Source organism: Aphelocoma coerulescens, chromosome 3 (assembly GCF_041296385.1).
Source record: "Aphelocoma coerulescens isolate FSJ_1873_10779 chromosome 3, UR_Acoe_1.0, whole genome shotgun sequence".
NCBI classification, from domain to species: Eukaryota; Metazoa; Chordata; class Aves; order Passeriformes; family Corvidae; genus Aphelocoma; species Aphelocoma coerulescens.
The window spans coordinates 1,819,486-1,835,695 of record NC_091016.1 but is presented as its reverse complement, the minus strand read 5'-3'; the positions used below and the strand labels follow the sequence as shown (position 1 = coordinate 1,835,695).

General features: G+C 51.1%; 1 protein-coding gene across 2 annotated transcripts in view; it reads left to right on the top strand.

The window, feature by feature from the left end:
* Window positions 1-16,210, top strand: part of SLC24A3 (solute carrier family 24 member 3) — a 109,326-nt gene that overhangs the window by 8,130 nt on the left and 84,986 nt on the right. For both annotated transcript variants that reach the window (XM_069008754.1, XM_069008753.1), the window contains exon 2: window positions 11,587-11,724. The gene's annotated coding sequence lies outside the window, so the exon portion shown is untranslated. The remainder of the gene's footprint in view (window positions 1-11,586; window positions 11,725-16,210) is intronic.

Here is a 16,210-nt window from a genome sequence, read left to right as displayed (position 1 = left end):
ATGTGCAACCCCCAGGCTGCTGGCAAGTAGAAAAGAGTTGTTAAATGCCTTGCTGTGGTGGCCAGTGAGTGCCACACGGTTCAGGAGCAGGGGGGGGTTCTGGCTGTGATCACACTTGACGTGTAGGCTCTGTTCCCTGCTCTGCAGAAGGGTGCCCGGTGCTGCAGTGGGGCCTGGGGCAAGGGACGCTGCAGAGCCCTGGGACACAGCTCTGCTGAGCGGTGCAGCAAGGAGGGGTCTCACTGATGGGGTGGCACCATGTCCTCTCAAGGATATGGGCTGCTAAGGCACCGTGGGTCAGATCTTTCGTCAGGGCACAGGTTTGGTGTCTGGGGTCGTGGTGAGCAGCCCATCCTGCCCAGGACTGAGCGACCGCGCTCCTCACAGGCCTTGTGAAGGCGGAGCCAAGACAGCCCTTGTCCCAGAGAGCTCCTGTCCAAGCCGGTGGCCTGTCACACGCACAGAGCTGGCTTGTTCCCTAGGTTCCATCAGCCATGCTCACAGCAAGGTGCTGCTGGCTCTGGGCTGCTCCTGGGACAGCAGTGGCATGGGAAGGGAGGAACGGGGAGAAGAGGCAGCGCCTAAAAACACCCTCTAGTTAACTTTGCTGCTGACTGTTGGCAGAGTAAAACAAATTGAGTTTCATGTTCTGTGGATTTATTCTTGTGCTAAATCAGAGGAGGCAGCAAATCGAGCTTGTTCAGAAGTGGAGTTGTCCAAAAAAGTAACTGAGTAATGCAAAAGCTTCTTGAGTGAAGAAATGATCCAGAGGGAGGCTGCAGGGGTGCCTGTCTCCTCAGCAGAGGTGGTCCAGCCCTCTGAGCATCTTTGTGGCCTCTCTGGACTTGCTCCAACAGGTCTGTCCATCCTTCTGATGTTGGTGGCCCCACAGCTGGATTCCAGGTGGGGTCTCACCAGAGCACGGTAGTGTTTTTAAAGCCTTGATCGTAGGGCTATTTAAAACAATCCCCAAAACCAAAATAGGCTTTTTGTTTCATTTTATGAAAACCATGCACTGTCCAAGGGAAGCAGGAGTTCCCTTCGCCCCACTCTGCGTCCCTCAGGTCACTTGGGGCATGGCGGGGCTGCGTGTGGGTGGCAGAGCTGTTTGGGAGAGGGAGGCTGAGGACCCGAGGGCTCTGGGGCTGGCGTCTCAAATTGTTTAAATTGACTGTGGTGGCACGGCGCCAGCTGACACCAGCTGAGAATCCGGACAGAACAACTTGTCCAAGGTCACCTCGCGGGCTAATAGCAGAGCGGTGAATTAAACCCGCGTCTGCAGCGTCTCACTTCAGGGTAAATAAAGAATTGCTTACCACTTCTTGGAGGGTCTGCCCGTCTTAAAGCCTTATAAAGAAAGGACAGCATCCAGCACTTGATTCTGGTATGATGTGGAGCACTGTCCTTTTGTTCCAGGATCTCTGGTCAAAAATAGAAAGTTGTTGGTTTTTTTTCCCCCCTCTGTAGTATTATTTTTTTCCTTGAAACACTTTGAAACATTCCAGGCCAGGCTCATTTCTCAGAGGAGGGCAGGGGTGCTGCTGTGCTGCTTGGGACTGGTACCTCTTGCCTTTGTGCCTGCCTTTTCTGACAGCTGGTAGGGAACATCCCCTGGGTGGAAAAGTAAGGGTGTACTTACCGGTTTGGACAGGGGTTGCATCCATGTCCTCTACTTTTAGGGACAGGCTGCCTTTGCAGGGATGTGCTAAGGAGCCTCTACAAGCTTCAGTCAAGCCTCAGTACAGATCTGCCTTGAGAGGCTTCAGCAGCCTTGTTACTCCGGTGCCACCCTGGTAAGGGCCAGTCCAAAACCTGCTGAAGCCAAGGATAGTTTTTGATAGTTTTCTGCATTGATCTGTGGTGATTTATGAGGAGCTTCCCGGATGTGTCTAGAGAGGCTTTTATTTTCTTTTTTCTTTTTTTTCCCCCTTTTTCCTTCTTTTAAAGTTTTTTTCAGTCACCATTGTGCTGAGAGAGAACAGGAGCTGTGTTACAATTCAGGGTCTGCAGCAGAGCAGGGCACAAGGCTGAGTAGCTGCCTCTTGCAGGAGGGGTCCCAGGGCTGATTCCCTCCCGTGGGACTGGGAAAAGGGATCCGAATGGCACAAAGGAGAGTGGGATGAGCAGGACATCCCTGCCCCTGAGGCTCTGCCAGCACCGGGGCTGGCACCCACGTGCTCAGTGAGCTTTGGGGTTCGCAGCCACATTTGCCGCATGCAGGGATGGGGGCTGGGGCTGGGTCAGGGGAGCACCAGGGACAGCCTGGGGCAGCTCAGCTGGGACACCTGTTGACTGTGGGAGAGTGGCTGGCTGAGCCTGGTGGGCCCTGGCAGGCGGGACGGCCCCGGATGTTCTGGGGCGTTTGGGTTTGGATCATCGGTGTGGAAGGGATGTCGTGGGAGGGGATCTGTGGCGGGACAAGGCTTACTTTTTCCAGATAGCCCAGGCTGGCAGTTTTGATTGAAATGAGCCTGGCTCACGTTGGTTCTGTGGTTCCCAGGCTGCCTGGCCATGTCCCTCTCTTCCCTGATTACCAGATTTATTCCCAGATGTGTTTGCTTACTTCAAATAAATATAAGAAAGAGATGTCCTGAGGCTTCTATATATATTTGTCCGTAGTTAAGGTGGGATTAATTGCTTAAAATTCTGTTTAAGGGCCTGTTATGAGATCAGCAGATAGGAGCATGGGATAAAATGCATAATGAATACATTATGTTATAAATAATGGACACAGCCAGTGCACTGGCATTCCTGAAAGGTAATAGCTCTTTCAATATTTAATTAAGTGGGTACCGTAGGGAAAACACTCTCTGTCACTGAGGTAATTTTCAGCTTGGCTTGGAGGCACATAGATCAGTCTGAAGGAGGGCAGGAACCCATGTGCAGTGGGGGCACCTTGGCGGGCACGGTTCGTGGTGACAGAGTGGTGTGGAACCAGGCTTTCCATGAGGTGGAGCCAGGCTTTCCAGCCTTGGTGGGTGCTCCCTCCTGCTCTCTTGCCTGTGGCTGACTTGGGGCAGCTTCAGGCCAGCTCCATTTGCTGGCCAGTGGCAGGGAACAGGACCACGAGCACCCTGCAACCTGTGGAGCATCTTGCTCTCCTGCGTTAATTCCGGCTGCAGGGCTGGGAACCAAGGAGATGCATTGGTGTCAGGAATTCAGTTTCCTGGGAAGGAAGGCACAGCATCAGTCACAGGCCAGCAGCTGCCCTTCAGCACATTCTCAGCACCGGTAAAAATCATCTCACAGGTTTTCTGGACAGATGCAGAAAAAGGGGGGTTGGCACCGCTCCGCAAGGCCTGGATTCACGCCTCTGTCCCTAACTTCTTGTTTCACAGTTCCCAGCTCCTCCACACTCCTGTCTCAGTATACTTTAAACCCTGTGCTTTTACTCCCCCCACTGCAGTTCTGCTCTGGCTGCTGGGGGCTGGCTGTCAGTGAATTGTCCTGAGTGTCACCTCACGTTGGGAGTGGATTCGGGGAGCAAATCCAGACTTGGTGCTGAACAGTGGCGTTGGATATCAGAGCCAGTGTCTTGTCTGGGCCTAGACTCGTCTCCGTTCTCCAAGTGCCTTTCCAGCTCTGTGGAAGCAGTAAATAACAACGATTAAACAAGCACCAGTTACAGATTCGTGTGGTGGTGTTGCAGGGAAACACAAGGGGAAAGGAGTTGTAAGGCAAAGGGACAGGAGAAATAGTCTTTTTCGCTTGAAAAACGTGTTTGTATTGAAATTGGACACAAAATCTCCCTTTTCCCTCGTGCTTGTTTATTCTTTTGCAAGATCCAGTTTTTTCATTATCTTTTGTGGAGAAAAGCATGAAAAGGATCTCTCTTTTGTGATGTTTCCCCTATCATCAGAGATACCAGAGTGGGAGCCAGGGCTTATGATGGCTTTTTTTTCCCTGTCCTTTCTTTCCTGGAAGGGTGGCTTGTTTTTAGTGCTCGCAGGAGCCACCAGGCCTGTCCCAGCTGCTGTCCCTGGGAGCTCCTGGGTGCTTGCTGTGTGCTTTTCCTGCAGCCTGGCTGCTGCGGAGCAGGGCTGGAGGAGGGACACGGAGCCCACCGGGCACGGGACAGGACCTCTGGTGGCACCTGGCAGTGCGGTGCGGGAGGGGGATGGAGGAGCCCATCCTGCCCATCCTCCTCATCGGAGGAATTCACCTTGCTGTGCCATGGGTGGATTTCACGGGATCATAGAATCCCAGAGCAGTTTGTGTGGGAAGGGGCCTTAAAGCTCATCCTGTTCCAACCCCTGCCATGGGTTGCTCCTTCCACTAGACCAGGCTGCTCCAAGCCCCATCCAGCCTGGCCTTGGACACTGACAGAAGTTTTTTAGGCAAAGCTGCAAGGGCGTCACTTTTCATATCTTTTAGAATTTAACTGGGATAAAGTCATGGTTTCCCTTCCCTTCCCTTTTGTTGGTTTGTTTTTTGTTTCTTGGTTTTTTTTGGTGGAAGAGCTGCTATGTTTCTTTTCCCAGCACATTTTTATGGTATTTTCAGACTAAATTTAATTCTGTGGAATTATATTTAGCTGGAAGCATAAAAGAGAGCAAACCAAAATAAAATATTTTATTCTGCTAAAACATTTCTTCTGACCCAAAACCGTCTTTCCTCACACTGTGTCAGCTCAAAATTAGGAGAGAAGTACATAAATGTGGGCTAAGGAGCAGTGACTGTTTGCCTCCTAAGCACAAAACCCCCAATCAACCCCTAGGTATTGGCTCCTGCCACAGGGGTTTGAAACACAACTTGTTTTTTCACTGCTTTTTAGAAGATAAATGCCTTCTCCAGAGAGTTAGCTCTTTCTGTAACACGTTACCCAATCCTTCCGAGAAACAAGGGTCCGTCTGGTAACAGTGAGGCTCTCAAGTGCTGTTTTTTCCAGCCTTGTAAGGTCATGATTTTTCCAGGTTCAAGCAGCCACGGGATCTTGGAACTGTGTAAAAAGTGGCACTGTTACTGATGGCAGGTCAGCTTTAGATTAATTCACTGCTGCTCTTTTTTTCCTCGCTGTCTACCGTGAAGTAGGAAAATCACAATGTATGGTTTTGAGAGGGACGACCCAGATGTGCAGCCACCTGTAGCATGCTCCTGCTGCTGTGATTCCTGCCTTCCATGAGCGGGCTTTTCTAGTGAAACGTGGAAAAGGGAAAGAGCGGGGGGTCTGGATACGCTTTAGGATTCCCTGGCATCCCTCACAGGGAGCAGGGATGAGGGGGAGACACATTGGAAGGAGCTTGGTCAGGGAGAGGAGCTGCCCCAAGGAGGTGCTGGGGAGGGGAATTTGCTCTCCATCTTCCTTTTCTACCTCTGAAAATTTCCTTTCTATTTATTCTGGGGCAGGGGGGAAAGTGCTGGCGTCTGCAGCAGGGTAATGTGAAGGATGCTGCTTGAAATTTTCCTCTGTGAAACTCCTGAACTTTTCTTCTATGACAGCCACAAGAGCAGGAGGAGGCAGAAGCAGAGTTCTCTGGCCGGTATTAGGAGACTGTCCCACGCTTGGGACAGAAGGCAGACGGAACGGGCAGCAGCAGCTCTGTCAAGGGGAGATGTGCTGTGCCAGCGGAGCTGCGGAAATCACGCCGGGCAGTCCACGGCTGCCAAGCGCAGAGATCATGTCGACAGTGCCCAGACTTTCCACTCGTGCCAGGTGAAATGTTAATGAGACGGGAGTGCCAGCAGGGAGTGAGATATCCCTGAGAAACCGGAGTAGGGAATCGGGCTCAAAGTGCCGAGTGCTGTTGGACAGGCCAGTGGGAAACTGCTGCCTTGAGACTTAACCTGCGTTTTGGGCAGGGCCACGGAGGTATGTCCAGGGTAAAACTGGGGAATTTAACAGGGGCATGAAAAGACTATCAGGAAAAGAAAAGCCCTGTTTACCTTAGAGAGGAGCCGAGTCACATGAGGCTGCGATAGGGAGAAGTAAAACGTGGTATTTTTTGCCAGGTGCAGAACTGTTCCTTTTGCGCTTGGGTGTAGATCAGGAAGAAAGGAATGGTCAATTTAATGGTCAAGCTGATGAATACTAAAGAAAACAAATATCTGCACAAATATACAAATATCTACACAAACTGGTAATGAACAATCATGGAAGCTTGGAGTAATCACAAATCCAGTAGCAGTTTTTGGCACAACGCAGTGAACACAAGACAGAATTTTATCTTCGCTGAACTAAGCTTAACCCAGCGCTCTTTGGGACCTAGAAACCCGGGAGCTCTTGGGGAGCCTGTTCATCTCTTGCAGGGATACTTCTTCATCCCCTGGGCTTTGCTGTGTGAAGTGGTGCAGGGACTTCACCCGGAGCTTGATGAGCCGTGAGTGCGTTTCTACGGAGCGCTGCCTGTCCTTGAAGTTTTCTTTGCCCTCACGGTGGGAGCAGAGGCAGACCCCAGCAGAATGCATGTGGAAATTTCACTTTCAGAGGGTGGGCAGCTTTTCAGAGTTAAAATAAACCAAAAGTCACATTTTGCTGTTGCTGTGAGAGCTGTGGAGCTGTTGTTGGAGCTTTGGAGTGTGCTCTGCCCTCCCAACTCCAGCTGGGCTTTGCTGAGAGCGGTGCTCAGCTTGTGCTTGCTGGGCTGGGAGGGGCAGAAGCTTCATGGGGCGCTCAGCGGGCTCTGTGCTCCTTAGGAGGGAGCTGGGGAGCCTGTCTGGAGGCGTGTGGGAGCCGTGGGCTCGGTGAGCAGGACCGGCAGCCCATGCGGTAGGCGCACGGAGTGCGGAGCCCGTGTCGTGCTCTGATGGGTCCCTGGCTTCTGCCTCACTCCTCTGACAGCGCTCGTGAGGGATGAGGGCTACAGAGGCAGCATTTGTGGTTTGTGTGGTGTGTTTGAGGCTAGGACAGGGTTCTGGGCTCTGGCAGGGGTCCTTTCTGATGCCTCTGAAGGGTCTTCAAGCTGGCAGAGAGGAGGGTCAGTTTGGACAGACACTGAGTGTGTGGTCACTGCTGGTGGGGGAACAGGAGAACTTGTTCACCCCTCCAGGTCCGTGAGCCTCCTCTAGGACCAGGCTGGATGTTTAACTGAGGCTGCAGTTACTTCTGTGACACAGCAAGAAGCATGTCGGATGTAATTGTGCCTGAGGTTTTATGGGGGCTGTGTTTTGGGTTTGTTTTTTTTTCTACTGGTGGTCGCATAGAAAATATGTGGGAGGGTGTGCAGTGAGGGGCTGTTGGTGCAGGGACCCTGCCCTGCTTGGTCGCCGCCTGCAGCTTGGCTCTGGCCTCTGTGCCTTACTCGTGTGGTACAGGTGTTATCAGCAGTGTGCTTTCCCTGCCCTCCTGCACCTTTCCATGTAGGTCAGGATGCATGGAAATACAGCTCTGAAATCAGGTATAAGGAGCAGGCTGCTTGTCAAAGCCAGGTGTAGGATTTCTGGGGGTTTTTGTTGTTTGTTTGGGATTTTTTTCCCGAGGATGCTCTATTTATGGTCTTTGCTGCTGATGAAGAAAAGCATCTCCCAAATCAGCCTAGGAAAAGAGCTAATCCATTTATGACACGCTTATGCAATCCCGAGCTGAGATTATGTGGTGGCTGTCTGCAGCAGGTGGGAGGAGAAACCCATGTGCAGGGGCTGGCTGGATGCGTCCCTGTGGGTCTGGGGCCAGTGGCCACAGGGACACGGCTGTGGGAGGGCAGCTGTGGAGCAGCGCTGCACCTCACTCAGCTGAGTGCTGCTCTTCCACCAGGATACACCTGGTCTGTCTTGAGCTCCCCACACCACTGCTCTCCACCTCTGCGCCGGCTTTTGTGGAAGCTCGTGCTCATTCCAGCTCTTTTCTTCCTCCGAAACATTTCTCTGCGGTTTTAACTGCAGGAAAGTTTCAGGGAAACGGAGATAATTCAGCTGGTTGTGAAACCAACCCTCCAAAACCCAAAGCTACCACCCTGAAAACAATAGATAAAAGGGACAGACGAGAGAGGAGGAAGGGCAAGCATATTTCGGAAAAGCTGTGCTGTTTTTGGCTCCGGCCAGTAGTTTGCATAGAAAGTAGTTTATTGTCAGTGAGAGCTGCAGATACCTGCCAGCTCTCAGAGCCCTGCCTGTGCAGCAGTGCTTTGTGCCGGGGAAAGGCAGTGGTGACAGAGCTGTTCCTTCAGCTGGGCCAGCCCTTCCCTGGCCCATCAGCTCTTCCCTGCTCCTGCTGGCTGCTCACAAGCACCTTCCATCTTCGTTGCCTTTCTTCACCTCACCGTTGCCGGGCCCAACCCTCCACTGCAGCAGATGAGTTTCTTCTGCTCTTCCAGCGCTGGCTTGGGGTGCTTTTGTCTCACTTAGCTGCTTGGGCCAGCTGTGCAAAGGCCTCCCTGTCCTGCAGGACCCCCATCTCCACACCAGCCTGCCTTGCACCCAATGGAAACTGGGTGTCTGCTCCAAGGTCTTGTTGCTGTTCCATCCTGTTGGGGTTCCTGTGCCGTGCTGCTGGAAATAAATGCGGTTGTGAGATCAGAGTGCATTTGGGGAACATGGGGATGTCGTTCAGCATTGTAAAGTGGTGTTCTTCATGCTGGGAAGTGCAGCCAGGATGTGCTTGGCTGTGTTACTGCAGCGCTGGAAGTTGGTTGTAAACTCCAGCCAGAGCCATCTGGAATAGCGTAAGGAGCGCCCGAGTTCCCGCGTGGAGATCTGGGTCACACACAGAGCCTTTTCAGGAGTTCTGAGCAGCCCAGGCAGTTCTTCTTTCCACTCTACTTAATTTTTGTGATCATGAGTGGAACAGGTCAGCAGTGTTGCTGGAGCAGCCATTCCCACCAGGCTGCCACCCCAGCTTGGCAGGGACAGGAGCTCCCAGCAAGCACACACTCGTGTGCTCCCTGTCTTATGTAAGGAGACACGGCCACTGGAAATGCACCGTCTGCATTGTCTTAGTTCTGTTATGAAGTGCAGAGCAGGCACAATGACAGGGAAAAATGACTCATGTGCTTATTGTCCATGGGAATATCTCCAGGAGGAAGTGCAAGTAGAGCTCTCCAGAACCTGGGTTCCGAGTGTGTAACGTAAAGCTGGTGCTGGGCAATTGGAATGGTGGAAAATACCTTGTGGCGACGTTCAGCGCTTAAAAATGTAATTTGCCCACTTTGAAGTACGCTATGGTGCAGAACTTTGGAAAAATTCTTCATTGTACCAAAGCTTTAGAGGATGTCACAGGATTATTTTAGTATAAAGCCAGCAGCTAGAACATTAATAAGAAAAGTGTTCAATCTGGCTTGCCCAAAATGGCGTTGTAGCTAAGGCGGGATGTTTAGCAGTCTTTACGTCTGCTGAGAAAACAAAAAAACCTCTTTGTTGTGTTTCCCATTAAAAATCATCCAAACCTGAATAACAGCATTTGAGAAAGAAAACTGTTAGCTTTCTTTTTTGTAAGTTTTCCTGCTTTTCCTTGGGAAGAGGAGTTTGGCCATGGTGGTGGCAGCCTGGTGGCCCCGTTGTGGGGTGCTGTGGCCGAGGTGATGTCCTTGGTGCTTGTGCCTCGTGCCGGCACCCGAAGCAGGGGAGGCCTTGAGCAGCCTCCACCACACCGCAGGGAGACTGGTGCCAGCACATGGGGAAACCATAGGGATCCTGTTATGTGTCACCAAGTGTCCTTGTTAGCAAGGTTAAAATCTTGATGTGTCCCTGTTTTCACAGGGAAATCCTTGGAAGGCCAAAGCTTTGAAGACAGTTCATCTCTAACTTCTATTTTCTATTGCTCTGTAGAGTGAAGTGTGTTTTAGAATGGAGATGCCCTAGGCAGGATTTTGGGGGCGGTGGGCTGCAAGTTCTGTGGTGGGACAGCTGGCCCTGCTCAGACCTGGAGGTGCCAGAGGAGAGCTTTTCCTGGTGTCAGTCACAGCCGTCCCATCGAGCTCGGCCGCGGACCCAGGTCCGCTGCTATTTACGCTGATTTCTGTCAGTGCTGGATGTAGCCTTTATAAACACTTCTACTGCCAAATTAAGCTTTTCTCCTTCCAAAGTCACCTTAGATGACTTTCTTCTTCTTTACCCCTTGCTTGGAAGAGTTTGCCATCCGAGAGAGGCAGAGTGGAGGGAGCAGGAGGGGCTCCGCCGGAACTCCGGGGCCATGGCTGTCCCTGTGCTCTCCCTCGTGCCATTGCTCCATGCAGTGGCACAGAGAAGCCTCGCCTGCTTGGAGAAGAGTTCCTCTGCTTTGAAAGCAGCTTGTATGTGGAACTGAAACTGCTTTGCTCAGGCTACCAGTGTGCTTGTTGTTACGGGAGATGCCTGATGCTGCATTACGGCTTGAGCTCCTTCTTGGAAACGCAGTCCGCTTCCATCAGCCTCATCTTACTGGTGTTCACGGACTAAACTGACAGCAGATTCCATTCCCTAGCAGTGGTAAAGCATTGAAAGGACAAAGTGCTTGAAGCTTCAAATGATGGCATTTGCTTTACCAAGGTGAATGAGGTTTTCTTTGCTTTAGGAAACAGGGGTGCTTCAGGCTGCCTGTGCAGCTGCGGCTCTTCCCCAAGACGTGCACCCAGATGGCTTTTGCGTATCCTGGGAGCGTTGGTCCCAGTTACTGCTGGTGGCCTGGGATGCAGATTCCCAGGCAACCCTTTCCCAAACATTGTCTCCTTGCTGCTAGCATGACATGGAGCAGCCTGAGCAGAGCACGATCTGGGCGAGGCAGACAAGCCTCAGGTTGGGCAGCTCTCCCAGCTCAATGCGCCAGGGAACCTAACAAAAGGGTTGGGACTTGCAGAGAACCTTTTCCTTTGTCCTTAGTCACCCTCTGAGACATTGGCACAAGACTTGAATCTCTGTCTCACTGCTTTTTTTGCTTTTGGTCTGTTTCTGAAGCAGTGGACAAAACTGGGAATAATTCAGAAGTCCTTGTGAGAGAGCCCGTGTTCTGCTTGGTGGGAAGGAGATGGATGGATGGGTGGGAGGAAATCCCTCTGAAATGCTGTTTGTTACTGGAGGGCCACAGGGTCCCCATTGCAAGAGGGCTGATTTGGTGTGTGGATACCTTCTGGCTTAAAAAAAAAAAAAGTAGAGTTTTTTCTTCCTCCCTTGAGTCTGAGCCGGTGTAGGAGGCATGGAACTGACACAGGAGCATGTGTGTGCCCAGCTGGCTAGGCAGACATGGCATGTCCAGGGCTGACCAGCCTCGTGCCAGGAATATTGTGGGAATCAGCCAACTGTCTTTGTTGACATTGCTAAAATAGAGCTTCACTTAGCCAGCACCAAGGCAAAGCTGAAGGGAAGGGCAGAGCAAGGGGTGAGTCAAAGGTAGCGAGACAAAGTGATGCCCCTTGTGTTCGTGGATATCTCCTGTTACTGGAAGCGTGGAGGTGTGGAAGTGAGTTGGAGGTGTGCTCCGGCTTCAGTGAGATGGTGCTGGGTGGGAAAACAGAGATGCTCTTCTAGGATGAACTTCGGAAGCTGTGGAGGAGTGCACCTGACTCCCGTGGGATGGGGAGCTGCTGGCAGTGTCCCTCTCCAGTGGGCTTAGAAACACTGCTCCTTTAAACCCAGGGGACCATGGGGTTTTTGAAATGCAAATGTTTGGGCTGCTTCAGGTGTTCAGGAGCAGAATCAGGAGCTGCCTTTCCTCATGTATCTGCTGCTCTTTTCCTTCAGGTTATGATGCCCTGAGCTATTCTGTGGAAAACAGCGACAAGTGGAGTGGGCGGCAGCTACTGCAAGCACGTGAGCAGAACGTGACTGACGTCCCAGAGGATGGGGGGCAGCTCTACGTCAGGAATTGCACCGAGCCAGGTAGGAACGAAAGCTGCCTCCAGCTCCTCGGTCCTGCAGTTGGCTTCCTCACATCCGTACTGCCAAGGCTTACCTATTTTTAAATCCATAAACACTGCTTTTCACAGCAGAACTTGGATATAATTTCCTCAAGTTTTGGGGAGAGGAGGGGAAGGGTTTTGCTCTGTTCTTTGGGACTAATGTAGGTTACGTGCCCCAGGAGAAATTCTAACAAATACAGCTCTTGCTGCACTTCTCTGTCTATAATTTTTCCTCTACCATAATCCTTAATAACATTTCTGGACAGATGGATGATTATGGTCTTTTTTAGACAGCGAAAAAACGGGTACAGAAATTCTTCTTTCTTCAATTTTCGCTTGTTTGCATAACTCTGGCACAGCGCAGACCCAGTCTTGCAGCCTCACATCAGCACTGGCAGTAATATTTTCCCCCACTGCGCTCGGTGCCTCAGCACCTGCTGTCTCACCATTGCAGCTGCTCCTGCTGCCCTCACCAGAGAGAGTGGACTGTAGGAAGCATGGGGGATTTCATTTGTGGTCAGTGGGTTTTCCCTTCCCCCCCGCTTTCTTTCAGAAATTAAAACAATAACTACTTCTCTCTCAGGAGAGAGAAAGCAGAAATATCTGTATGTCTGAAATTACTGTTTCTTTTTGAAATAGTCATGATGTGACATTCTGTAGTAGAAACTGATGCAGAGTACTGCAGAAAGGAACTGAAAGTAACAGAGTTAAGGTCCTGTGTGTCATTTTGTCAATTTTGTTTGGGTTTATTGCAGTGTAAATGTAAATAACATTAAGCAGTGAGAAGTATTGTTAAGCGTCCTGATGTTGGGCCGGGTGGCAGTCAGAAGCATTTGGGAGTGGGGACACGATTGCAGTGTCTACAAAGGTTACCAGCTGAGCTCAGTGGGCTGTAGGTGACCTGCAGAATGCACCAGTTCTGCTGCTCCGCAAACAGGTGAGTGAAGGAGCTGGCAGAAGGGCATGGGCACATCAGCTTGTCGTGGATGACATTGGTGCTGTGTGTGATCGTACAGCACGAGAGAGCAAAGTGCTGTTAGCTGTGCTTTCGCATTTAAAAGTGTGGATAGGGGTAGGGTGGTGCAAATCCTTGTACAGCCCTGACCCCAGCAACTGTGATTGTCAGGGAAAGCTGACGGAAGGCTTGATCCCACGGCCCCCAGGGCAGCACCGTCCTTCCCCCGGCTGTGCTGCTGCGGGATCAGGCCCCAAATGGTGTCACAGCATTTGGGAAGTACGGGATTTCACCAAGCACGTCTGCCTTTGCCTTCTCTAAGGTCTGCTCAGGGAAACTGGGGCAATTTGTGATGCTGCTGAGCATAATGCACGAGTGGTGCATCTCCAAACCCTGGGGGCCTGTTGTGACCTGGGAATCAGCAGAGCTCAGACCTCCCCAGCATCCTCACTGGCCCACATGTGTTGGCCTTCAGGTGCTCCTCCTGCCCTTGGGCAGCTGTCGGGAGGGAAATGCTGCCTGAAAAGGGTTTTTTCCCCGCTCGCTTCCCAAAGGAACCTGTATGAACACCTTGCAGCTAGGCAAAAGTGGGTCATTTAAGAAAGCAGTTTTACCTCACCTGCTGCGGGAGGCAAGCGGAATGCCTCCTGTTGAAATGTGTTGTGGTTCTTTTGCAGTGCTTGGCTTCTGTGGTGTGTTGGCAAGTAAACAAACACACCTTGACGAGCTGAAGGGAAAGTCTCTGTTCTTCAGCTGCTCGGGTGACGGCAGGCTCATTTGAGTGCCTGGCATGACATCTGCCAGCTGCAACTTTCATTTCCTAATGGTTTATCCAGTGGCCTATCTAGTATCATTTCGTCATCAGAACCGCTCCAGACAGGGGGGGTTTTGCTCACTTTGCCTTTGCAACAAAAACGGTAGAAATATTAAAGGGGTGAAATAGACTGAATCCAGCCTAGAGATCATTTTAGGGGGTTATTTGGTTGTTGTTTTTTTACCTTTTTCTGAGAAGTACTCGTCGCGGCTCTGGCCTGGCCCTGTGGCTGGTTGTGGTTGTGTGGAGTGCCTGTGGAAGCAGAACCACAGAGCAGCCTGCTGTCCTTTCTAAGGAGCCTCTCATCTCTTGTTGCCTGTCCCCTGAGTGTCCAGCCCTGCAGTCATAGCTGCTTGTCCCCTCCCTCTTGGATCCCGGTGGCTTCTCATGGCAGTGTCTGCTGTCAGACAGCAGATGCTCTTCTGGCCTCTCCTACCATCCCCTTGCCCTTGTGGTATGCACATGAAGGTGTGTGGAGCTAAAGATGGACAAAAAAGTCGGACAGAGTTTATTCGCAGAAGTAGTGATACTGTTAAAATGAAACACTTGTGACGCTGGGCTCTGTTTAACAGTTTTAGCTTATGCAAAAGATGGTGAGGAAAGAGTGAGAATTACTTGTGTCAATTCAGGCAAAGTATCATTTACTCACCCAGTCCTGTTCAGAAATGTGATTCACCCTCTGGAAGCCAAGAAAAAGGATTAAGCTGGTTTAATGTTGAGCTTTGGGTCAGGTCCCTGTGCTACCAGATTCAGAACTGAGATTGCACTGGAGGAGCTCCAAAGCTTGCCCTTAGTTCAGACGGGGTTTATTGGCTGTCAGGAGGTGACAGGCTCCGGGGCTGTGTCGGGATGGGATGTCGTGTGTCTGGAAGCTCGGGCTGGAGGCGGCGTGGCTGAGGTCCCGGTGCCAGCCCTCCTTAGCTCCTCACCAGACTGACATATGCTTCCTCTGACGAGCTGTCATCACCTTCCTCCCCCGCGTTACCGCTTCCACTCCCGCCTTAGAAAGGCTGAAAATAAAGTAACAGCCCTGCTTAAATGTGCTGTTTTAAAGTCACTGTCGGTAATAGCAGGAAATACTTGATTGCTGCAGGAACAAAAAGATCTCCGTGTGTTCATTTAGACTCTCAGCCATAAAAGTGTTTAAATTAAACAGACAAAGAAGCTTTTTGTGCAATTATTTTTTACATTTCCTCATCTTATTTCAAAAGCAACTTTCTCTTTTATCAATATTTTTCCAGTGAGTCATAGCTCATGATAATGTAATTTGTGGTGCTTGGCTGTGGAGCAGGTAACCCTTCCAGGCTGCTTGCTTGTGGCCATATCTTTGGAGCCCTTTTGGCACTGAGCCACAAACCTGAGCCCACAAACCCAAACCCCCTCGGGTGAAGCTGAGCTTTCTGATCTCTCTCCTCTGTGCTGTGGCTTATGCACGTGCTGGGCTTTCTGTGGTCTGAGCTCTCCTGGGTTGTCATGGACAGATGAAGTCAGGAGAACACGCACCAGGCCCTGCACTGCAGACTTTAGGAAGGCCTTCCCAAGCAGACACAGCATGCTATGTGAAGAGTGATTTTTTTGTTTGTTTGTTTTCCTTTTCTTTCTCTTTTTTTCTTTTCCTCTTTGAACCTCAATCCAATTAAAAAACAAAAAGTTGCCTTCCCTCAAGCAAAATTAATTTTATCCTAGCAAAAGGAAAAGTAAAAATTTGTTTCTGCCTTGCAAGTTGCCAAACCTTGCTTTCGCTTGGGGGAATGTTAGAAGAATAAATTGCTGTAAGTTTAGTAACAAAACGTCCTCGAGGAGTAGCAAAAAAGATGTTCTTCTCTCACTGAGCTGTAAGTTTGGTGAATTTGTCAGAAATCTGCTTGAACTTCTGCTCCCACACTCTGCTTCTGTTTGTCAACTTCAGACCTAAAGCATCAGAAACCCACAATGTTTGGGTTAAAACCTCAGAAGTGAAAACAAAAACATGCGTATTTCTTCTGGGTTCGTGTGCTGGCAGGGCGCTGGGTTATCTCTTGCTGCAGCCAGGAAGGGCAGATGTTCTCCTGGTGGGCACCAGGCGCTGAGCTTTGGTACTGACGTGTGGTCCCAGGGGCTGGGGCTTGGGGAGCCCGGTGCTGGCCGAGCCCCCAGGGCTGGTGCCCGAGTTTATCCAGACACTGGATTTGGCCGGGCCGTGTCCCAACAGCTGCACCTGTGGCTGAGGGGAATGTGCAAGGCAGCTGAGGGGCTTGGAGCTCTCCTTGCAGAAGAGCCCGTGGGCTTCCTTCATTAGAAACAGCTGCGGACGTTTTCCTTACCCGTATCCTTATCCTTAGGCTTATGCTGCGCTCAGGACTCGCTCGGGGCTCGGGGTTTGCTCTCTGGGCTGGGTTTTCTTGTGGGACTGCTGGATTGTAGGATCTCTTAGCAGTAATAGGTGGTCACAGGTATTTTCTTTAGGATTTTTCAGCCGTCCAAGGGGGCAGCAGCCCAAGTGTGGCTGAGTTGTGTTGCCATACAGGGGAGCAGGTACCTGGGCACCATCGCTCTGAGGCAGCACCTACTATGTTTTACAGCAGGGCTGTGCCTGGACAGCGTGCCAGAGGGGAAGGTCAGAACAACTGCTTCTGGCTGGGTACTTGAAAATTCTGAACTGATGGCCAAAACCAGGCAGTTCCCTGCAAAACAGGACCCTCTGGGCATGCACAGGAT